The 10,242-nt window shown below is 42.5% G+C and overlaps 1 protein-coding gene and 1 long non-coding RNA gene across 4 annotated transcripts in view; both read left to right on the top strand.

The window, feature by feature from the left end:
* FRAS1 (Fraser extracellular matrix complex subunit 1) overlaps window positions 1-10,242 on the top strand; it is a 499,229-nt gene that overhangs the window by 30,340 nt on the left and 458,647 nt on the right. The gene's annotated exons all lie outside the window — the stretch shown is intronic.
* LOC138843549 (uncharacterized) overlaps window positions 1-10,242 on the top strand; it is a 33,185-nt gene that overhangs the window by 17,674 nt on the left and 5,269 nt on the right. The gene's annotated exons all lie outside the window — the stretch shown is intronic.

The raw sequence follows: 10,242 nt of genomic DNA, 5'->3' as shown, positions 1-10,242 counted from the left end.
AGTTGTCTGTCTAGATTAGATCTGAAGATGGAGATGCAGGCAGGTAGATGTGAGCTAGGCCCTGAGTCTGCCCTCTCTTGTGTTGGGAGGGACCCCGGTCCCCTAACTGCCAATGAAAGCTGGGGTAAACATGAGCATGCTTCAGAAGTTGTGGAAAATGGAATTAAAAGTTAAGTTTATTTTGGTGCAAACATTTTTGAAATCCTTATTTTCAAAATATGCACTTTTAATGAACTTTTTGAAGACCCCCTTATATTAAACTGGTGTCAGAGTTCTTACCTGTGCTCAAAGCCACTTACAACATGTCGCTACTGAGCATTTGCATTGGGGCTAGTGTGAAAGAGAAGCTGTATTTTAAATTTTATCTCTTTTTAATTAAATTTAAATAGCCCCACGTGGCTAGAGGCTGCAATGCTAGATGGTGCGGGTACAGATTTGGACACCAAACTATGGGGCCCAAAGAAAGCAGTAATTGCAGGTAGTTTGGGACTGTGTGTGCACTCCGCACCTAGCCTGCCAGAGTAATTTTGCTATTGGAAAGGGGAGAGCTGGGAGGTAAAACTGGAAGAAACATATTCATTGGGACTCAGACTCTCTTAGAAATCGGGCAACACGTTGGCAAGAACCTTGTCCCTAGTGCTTGGGTTCATGTTCACTGCCCTGGCCCCATAGTGGCAGGATGACTCTCCTACTTCCTGTTTGTTGGTTTGTGATGGATTCTGGGAACCTCAGGAGGCAGGTAGCAAATAACTCCAGTGTGTCTATGGGTGGGTGGAAGACCTTGGTTACCTATGAAGCCTTCCGTCCTCTGTCCTTTTCCCTCCTTTCTCAAAGAGTCCTAATGGTTTTCCTGCATTCTTTCTCACGGTCATACCCTTTAAAGAGATAGGCCCCTTCCTCAGTCTCCATGATGAATTTTTTTGGTTTAAGTCCGTGGTTTTCTTTTACTCATATATCCCCAAAATAGTTCTGAAAGCCAAGTACCTTTTTATACATTTAAAATAGTGTGTTTAAAATTTTTAATCAAAAGATACAGGAATTGCAGAGAGATGATTTTTTGCACGTGGAAAACATTGACATTTTAGGATAGAGCTGTTAAATCCGTCTTCAGTGCATCCAACAGAATCTGAATACTTTAGCAATTTGATTCCTTCCAGCATCTATAAAAAATACAAACTCATCTATAACTGTAGAAAATACACATTCTTTCTTTTTCTCCTGAAACTTTCATATCTGATACAATTTTCCCACAGACGTCATCCTAATGTAATTTATTTTTGTGCTTGCAAGTCTTTTATTGATCACCTTATGATACATCTCAGCAACAAAATATGTATATAACTGTAATTTAAACCATTTGTAATGTTCCCTGTGAACATAAGGCTCCAAGTGTTAAGTAATTTTTTTGGATTGAGTTATTACAGCTGAGCAAAACAACATAAATACATTGAATTTTTGATAAATACTTGTTAAATGTTAGAAAGTACAGCTTCAGTGGGAAAACGTCTCCTACTAAGATGGATGAACTTTTTTCCCCTTCAATTGGTTCATGCAGGATGCATATTATTTATTGCTAGAGGAGACGACATCAATTCTGTTCTCATTTTTCACTTGTCTAGATGTAAACTTCATGAAATTTGTTCACATAATAAGTAGATGGGAAAGGAAGGAATTTGTTAGTCTCTCCAAACTCCTCCTGAGTTCTTAGCCAAAAATCAATTATGATAGATCACTAGAAATTATTTTAATGATCGGCTGACAACTTGATTAGATCTTTCTTCAATTTTTATTAAAAGCAAAGGATTGGTACCCACTTGATTTGTAGATGGTTTGGTTGCTAGTTATCGTAGTAATTTACTTTCTTGTACCTCCTCTGATATTTCAAAATGCCCTGTGTTTGGTGACCCTGAGATTTTGACATACCAGAACATTCTACCATGTCAAGTGCAGATAAGTGAGACGTATGCTTTTCTTCTATAGTGTGAGAAAGAAGATAGGGAAATTAGTCATTTCTTAGAAAAGAATGAGTGTGTAATAGGGATCTGGAGATGACATTGGGTTACCTATTCTGATTGTATCACTGAGGGGCCCTCATGTGGTCCTCAGGGTATAGTTCTCCAGTGCCCCAGTTAAAGGCTTTTGGTCTACACCAGCTTCCGTGGTTCCTCTCTCCTGGCCTGTGATTGGTTAAGGCATGAAATAGGATACAGTCCTGGACAATGCAAAGTGAGGGCAAGTCTGCTGCCCAACCTCCTGGAAATCTTTCCTTCTTCTCAGAGAGATCCAGAAAAGAGTCAACTCTTGCTCCTCTAGGTGTGGCTATATTTGTTGTTGGGCAACAGCTGGAACAATATACTGAGGGCCCAGCTTGATGGTAAAGTGGCTTTCTTTGCTGGTTAGGACAGAAAGAATGCAATTAGTCTTTAATGTTGCTGTTGACCCACTGACTGCAGTTAGAAACACCATCCCTCTGAATTTCTTAGTTAAGAAGGAAAGATTTCCTGATTATTAAGTCACTTTTTGGGGCTGCTGCTTATCATCCTCCTCATCAAAGTAACAGCTGTAGTGAGATGGGATTCACATGCCATCCAGTTATTTACCCACTTAACTTCACAGTTCATGGGGTTCTGGAATATTCGGAGTTATGTGACCATGCCCACAGTCCATTTTAGAACAAGACAAAGCCCATGCTCTCTGGGAGTCAGCCTCCTTCCTGTTTTTCTTTATTTACCACCTTCCTAGCCCTCTGAGGTCACTGTTCTTTCTGTCTCCGTAGATTGACCTGTTCTGAACATTTCACATGCGTGAAATCGTTTACTCTAGGGTTGTTTGTGGCTGGTTTCTTACCATAATCTTTTCAAGCTTCATCCATGCTGTTACCTGTTTCAATACTTCATTCCTTTTTTTAAAAAATTATTAGCTGTGAGCCCTTTCACAGTCACTTTTTTTTAAATAATATTTTTATTTATTTGAGAGCTAAAGTTACAAAGAGTGGGACAGAGAGAAAGGTCTTCTATCTGCTGGTTCACTCCCCAAATGGCCATGATGGCCAGAGCTGCTCTGATCCAAAGCCAGGAGCTTCTTTTGGGTCTCCCATGTGGGTGCAAGGGTTCAAGAACTTGGGCCCTCTTCCACTGCTTTCCCAAGCCATAGAAGAGAGCTAGATCAGAAGTGGAGCAGCTGGGACCTAAACAGACAACCTTATGGGATGCCAGCACTGCAGGTGGAGGCTTAGCCTACTATGCCACAATGCCGACTCCCACTTCATTCCTTTTTATTGCTGAATAATATTCTATTGTATGAATATGCCACATTTTTTAATCAGTTGATGTACATTTGGGCTGCTGCTACTTTTTTCACTGTTATGAATAATGCTGTCCTAAATGTTTTGTGTTTGAGTATGTGTCTAAGCATCTATTTTTAGTTCTCTTGGGTTTCATATCTAGGAGCAGATTTGCTGGTCATATGGGAACTCTGTGTTTAATCATTTAAGGAACTGCTGGACTGTTTTCCAAAGTGCCTACCCCATTGTGCAGTGCCACCTAATATGTGTGAGGGTTTTAGCTTTTCTACAACCTTGAGAATGTTGCTATTTTTTGAGTTTTTGACTACAGACTTCCTAGTGGGTGTAAAGTGGAATTTTATTGCAATTTTGACTCACATTTCCCTGATGGCTAATGATACTGAATATTAGCTCACTTGCTTAATTGGCCATTTGTATTTTTTCTTTGGATATTGCACTATTTAACAATTTTTCCTACTTTAGAAAATTTAAAACATATATATAAAAGAATAAACACTAGTATAATAAACCCCCATGTACCCCATAACCCATTTTTAATAATTCTCAGCTCATGGGAATGCTTGTCTTATTTACTGTGCCCTCTGCTATTTACGTTTGGATTCTTTCACTCCTCTTGAAAATATGATTAAACATCTCTTTTCATTTCTTTCCTTATTTCTTTGCAGTTTATATGTTGAAGATCCTTGTTCATTTGTCCTGTAGGATTTATTTTTTTTAATAGACTTATTTATTTATTTGAAAGTCAGAGAGGAGAGGCAGAGAGAGAGAGAGAGAGAGAGAGAGAGAGAGAGAGAGAGAAAGGTCTATCGATCGATGGTTCACTCTCCAGTGGCCGCAATGGCCAGAGCTGTGCTGATCCGAAGCCAGGAGCCAGGAGCTTCCTCCAGGTCTCCCATGTGGGTGCAGGGGCCCAAGGGCTTGGGCCATCCCCCACTGCTTTCCCAGGCTACAGCAGAGAGCTGATCAGAAGTGGAGCAGCTGGGTCTTTTTTTTTTTTTTTTTTTTTTTTGACTTTTATTTTATTTTATTTTATTTTTTGACAGGCAGAGTGGACAGTGAGAGAGAGAGACAGAGAGAAAGGTCTTCCTTTGCCGTTGGTTCACTCTCCAATGGCCACCGCGGCCAGCGCGCTGTGGCCGGCGCACCGCACTGATCCGATGGCAGGAGCCAGGAGCCAGGTGTTTTTCCTGGTCTCCCATGGGGTGCAGGGCCCAAGCACCTGGGCCATCCTCCACTGCACTCCCTGGCCACAGCAGAGAGCTGGCCTGGAAGAGGGGCAACCGGGACAGAATCCGGCGCCAGCTGGGTCTTGAATTGGTGTCCATATGGGATGTCGGCGCTCCAGGCCAGGGTGTTAACCTGCTGCACCACAGCGCCCACCCCACTGTAGGATTTCTATATTGCAGGTTTTCCTGATTGCATTCCCAGGATGTCATTTAACATGGTTTTCTGTCCTCCATCATGCCCTATACACTGGTAATTAGCCCTTTCGTAGATTCAAATACTGTCTTTTTTTCTTTTTTGGCTTGAATTCATCATAGACCACAAAATGACTTTCATAAAGTTGTGCATGGTTCTCTCTCTTTTGTGAAGTGATAAGTAGTACAGGTGTTGTCTGAGACATATATTATAAAAGTTACCCACAATGTTTTTTCATTTAATAGTAATAGGACCAGCAATGAGCATTAGCTGTGTCCTAGTGTTATAAGAAGGTAGCAAAATGTTGATATCCTAACCTATAATAATTTCTTGTTTATTGCTGAGCTAAAATTCATGTAAAAGGTAAACCTTCCCATCCTCAGCTTTCTGGTTAGCCTAGGGCACAATTACAATAGGGAAGGTGGTTAAATTCTTAGTGGATCTCTGCCCAGCATCTTTCATTAACCAATTTTCAGAAAAAATGATTTGGTTTTCTAACACCCACCAAAAGTGATCATTGAGGATTTCTTATTTTTACTATTAGAAGGAGTATTATTATGCATTCTTGGACTTTAATACATTTGAGATGTATCAATTTATTGTCATTAATTCTTTTTGCCGCTCAGGTTATCCCATTTGTCTGTGGTGGGAACCTCTTTACGTTTGCTGTTGACCCTAAGAATCTAACAGATTTTTTTGGTTTCCGGTATACAATGTTTCATCCTCAACTTCATACTCTTCTCCCAGTGCTAGGGTCAGCCAGGTTTTCAATGAGCTCTGCTTCCTTTTAGTGGGGCATGGTGTTCAGAGACCAAAATAGCCGTTCTGAGAGCTGATAATTGTCACTGAATTGGTCACTCTCTTGGCCCTATCAGTGGACAGAAGTAGGAAATAATATTTCCTTTTAAAGGGAAAACAAAGCATGCGCTTATGCTTGTATTTCCATGTTCAATTTAGAGTGCTTTCTGTTTTTGATGTGTCTCTTCTGTTCTGAAAAGCCATTTCCCAGTGACACTAATGAAATTACGCGTGAGCCTAGACACCATGCTTCTACATATCTGCTCATCGTGGGTAAACAAACCGGTATTGAATTTATCAAAATGATGACCGAGAGTAGTTCGGGTTTTTTGTCTTTAGAATGTCCTCTACCTGCAGATAGTCAGTTTTTAGTGTCTGAAGGCCGGTTGAAAGGACTCTTCAGCGTGTGATTAAATGTGCAGTCAAGCCTTGGGATGTGCAGTGCTGTTCTGGATGTGTCCTGTGCCCCTGAGTGCTGGGGCTCAGAGACCGAAGCTCCAGAGTGTGGCCCCTCGCAGCTGTGCACTGAGCACCGCAGGACACAGGAAGGGCCTCCCGGGTGGGATCTCTCTCGCCTTCCTGCCCTTCTTTCTCTTACTCCTTCGCCTCCCCAAGCCAGGCCATAAAACCCAAGAATTCCTCTTCCCCAAGGCAGCACACAGGAACTAGAAGCCCTGGCCCCCGAAGCCAGCCATAACAACCTAGAAATGTTACTCTAGCCTGTCTTCCCACCCCACCTCTCTGTGTAAAAGCTGACAGTGCCTCGTAAAACCCTCCTTCCAGAAGGGGTCCTGCTCCCCAGTCCCCAGGCCTCTGTGTGCCTCTGGGCTCCACAGGGAAAGAGAAGAATCCAGACATTCAGGTCTTGCTGGGGCTCTGTCTCCCGTGTATTCCACTGCAGAGTGCATTTCTGCCCATTCACGCTTCTCCATGGCTGTCGGTCCATTCTGCACCAGGTCTAAGCGTGAGAATAGAGTTTCGCCAAGGCCTTTGGGTTTTCCTTCTGAAGCCTCCCATGATGTGTAGAACTTGCATGGAATTAACTTGTTATGCCTTCCTGCTGTCACTGTGTTCTCTGTTACAGGGGTGTCCCTCTGACCCTTATGATGGGTGAGGAATAATATCCCACCTCCCCAGAATTATGTATATTTAAGGGCAATTGACTTTTTTTTTTTTTTTTTTAAAGATTATTCCATTTCAAAGAGTTACAGAGGGAAAGGGAGAGACAGAGAAGATCTATCTACTATCTATCCACTCTGCAGATAGCCACAATGGCCAGGGCTGGGCTAGGAGCTTAAAATTTCATCCAGGTCTCCTACATAGGTACAGGGGTCCAAGTACTTGGACTATCTTCTGCTGCCTCTCCAGGTGTAGTAACAGGGAGCTGGATCATAAGCGGAGCAGCTGGGATTCCAACAAGTGCTCCTGTGGGAAGCTGGCATTGCAGGTGGAGGCTTAACCTGCTGTGCCACAAGCCAGCTCCTATTTGCATTTCTTCATGCATTCTCTATTTACACCTCCTCCTACCATAGTTCATCATGTTCTTTTGTTTTCTTTAAGGATTTATTTTATTTATTTGAAAGGCAGAGTTAGAGAAAGAGAGAGCGAGAGAGGCAGACAGAGACAGATCCTGAACTGCAGGTTTAACCCACGCTGACGCAGTGCCAGCCCTCGTCACGTTATTTCTATTTCAATCACTTTTCCTTGGTCTTTTTGTTATTTACAGCGGAAGACATACTGACAAGTAAGTCAAAATCACTTACTTGGAGGCTTAAGGTTTCACTGGTAGCATTAGAAGTCAGCAGCAGCCAGACCAGGATGATAAAATTGTAGGCAGCAGTTTGGAATAGATATATTTTTCAAATATTTATTTATTTATTTGAAAGCCAGAGTTACAAAGAGAGGGGGAGAGGGAGGGAGAAAGAAATATTTCATCTGTTGGCTGGTTCACTCCCCAAATGGTTGCAATGGCCAGGGCTGGGCCAGACCATATCCAGGAGCCAGGAGTTTGATTCAGGTCTGGCATGTAGGTACAGGGGCCCAAGCACTTGGGCCATCCTCCACTGCTTTCCCAGGTACATTCTCAGGGAGCTGGATTGGAAGTGGAGCAGCCTGAACTCGAACTGGTGCCCATATGGGATGCCAGCGCTGTACACAGGGGCTTTAACCTGCTGTGACACAGTGCCAGCCCCTGGCAACGGAATGTTAAGAAAACCTGCAGATTGGTGGAGTTTAAGGAGTCTTGGTATTTCACTAGGATTATATGTGAATTCTTTATTTTTACTACTTTTGTTTTTTCTCTTTGCAAATTCTAAGCTTTAAATTTTTCTGTTTTTGAATTTTCCTTTTTGTTAACTTTAAAAAAATGTATTTGGAATACAAAGAGACAGACACCGATCTTCCATCCACTGGTTCCTTTCCCAAAATGCCTGCAATGGCCAGGGCTCTTGGATCTTAATGTGGCCGTCTCACATGGGTGGGAGGGAGCCAACCACTTGAGACATTACTTGCTGCCTCCCAGGGTGCTCATTAGCAGGGAGCTGGAACTAGACGCAGAACTGGGACTCTGATATGAGACAGGGGTGCCCCAAAGCGGGGTTCTTAACTGCTGTGCCGGACACCCACCCACGCCTGTCTTTGTAATGTCAGCTCCAGGTCGGTTTGACTTTTCATCGTGTCTACCTGAAGAACACCTCATATAAGGCAGCCAGCTTTCCAGACTCCTTCTAGAAGAAGAGAAATAAATAGCAGGAAACAGCACCTGGATATAGCTCTTCAACCTTTGCTTTCTCACAATTTATTTGAAGCCACACACATTGACTGGATGTAACCCATGCCAGTGAGGATCATGACCTTGCAGACATGGGACTCAGAATCAGTGGACCCTGGTAGCTTCCTCACTGTTGGAGTGATTGTGTGAATGCCCATAGACTGACCGAGTGTTTGTGTAAAAGAGCAGTGTAACTGTCTGGCAAAACAGAAATATTGCATGTATGTCCACCCTAGGGGAAGCATGAACCATTAAGCTCCAGATTGGAAGGAGATGTTTCACTTGGTCTAGAGGAAATTTTAAATGCTTTGAACAGTGTCTGATGCTGAACCAGATGCTAGTGTAGGAAGGTTTGGATGCCTCAAGAGTTTGAGAGCCAAATGTTCAAGACAACTAGGAAAGTGAATACTTTGGTCTTGAAATTCTACCGAGTTAAAGGCGACTTTTTTCTATTGAAATTTTTTCTCCCTTCTTTTCAGAGCCTCACTTGAAGTGGTTGGTAGTCAGGTCTGAGGACGTGCAACACCGGGCTGTGCGGACCAACCAGGCCTTTCCAGGCTGTTACTTTTTAACTTCAAGTTTGGCTCTTGTTTCTTTGAGCCCCAAACCATGATCTCATCTGTGCCCAGGATCACTGAAGCTATAAATCCACGCTGTCCCGAGAGTGCAGCTGTGTGTTGTGAAAAATGATTTTCTTGTTGTCATTAACAGAACAACTACCAGGGGAATTTTTTTATAGAAGTTGACAACTGAAGAAAAGCATTTTTCCCCTTGTTGATATAAAGGCTGGCGCTGCAGAGAATGGTCTCTCTTATCCTTTTGTGCATTAACTGAGCATAATTTTCAAATGTAAAACTTCCAAGAGGAGCATAATTCTAGAAATGGCAAGATCATAATTATGTGCGGCATAAAGGATAAATTTGTAGTTTATAAATCATGTGTATTAATATTCAGCAGGAGCCCAATTCATGGTCAAACTTGAAATAACTACATTGTTAAAAATAATTGAATTTGGGTTTTAGAGGAAATTTTAGCAGTTAAAAGATTATTTTTGTGGGGAGGGCTTTTTAGCTTTCTGAGGTTTAAATTTGCATTTCGGTGGGGTTATTTGCATTGCTCTCTGGAGCAGTGGCATACATTTAAATGAGTTTAGACTTATTTTCCTCATTCCTACCACCTACCCTTTCTCATCTAAAAGCTTGGTTATTTGACTTTTTGTATATTTCAGAATCTCTCCTACTTTTGCTCTCACTCCCTTGGCCATTGCCCTCAGCTTGCTTTCTGCAGTGTCCTCTCACTCGAACCCTCCCTCTGGCCCTGTGCCCCTCAAACCCATGTTAAGCATCATCAAGAGAAATCTAACTAACAGGTGACTTTAACATCACCCCACCTCTGTGCCCCTCGGTGTCTACAGAGGCAGAACTTACTGTGCCCTGAAGGACCCTGGTTGCTCTGGGGAGGAAAGATTGGCCCCAATCTTACCTTACTCTTGAGTTATGTTCAGCTTTTTTTAGTGGACTTTGGTTGTTGCTGATTTTCAAGAGTGTTTGTCCCAAACCAAAATGTTTCATTTATTTATTTTCCATTTTTATTTGGCGAGAACGTGTGTTTAATTTATAGTCAGAGGCTTAATGCTTCACTACATGAAGAGTTCAACAAGTGAAAAGCAGTAAGACCACAGTTCAGCAGGACTGTAGGCAAGGGTTACAATTTCCCTCGTATAAATCGTGTAAAACTGACCTGCTTTTAAAGAACCAGAAGGCTTCAGTTTTGTGCTCCTGGAGGCTGGGTGACTCCGACATAGGAATATCTCTGGAGCTTGGGGCTCCTCGTCTCCCGTCCGTGTGTGGGTGGCAAGTAGAGTGTAGAGTGGTGAACGTAAAGGACTTGGGTAGACTCAAGTTCAAATCCCACTCTCTTGAGTTCTCTTGAAGATACTTTAGATGCTCTG

Source organism: Oryctolagus cuniculus, chromosome 8 (genome assembly GCF_964237555.1).
Source record: "Oryctolagus cuniculus chromosome 8, mOryCun1.1, whole genome shotgun sequence".
NCBI classification, from domain to species: Eukaryota; Metazoa; Chordata; class Mammalia; order Lagomorpha; family Leporidae; genus Oryctolagus; species Oryctolagus cuniculus.
This window is presented reverse-complemented; position numbering and strand designations above follow the sequence as displayed.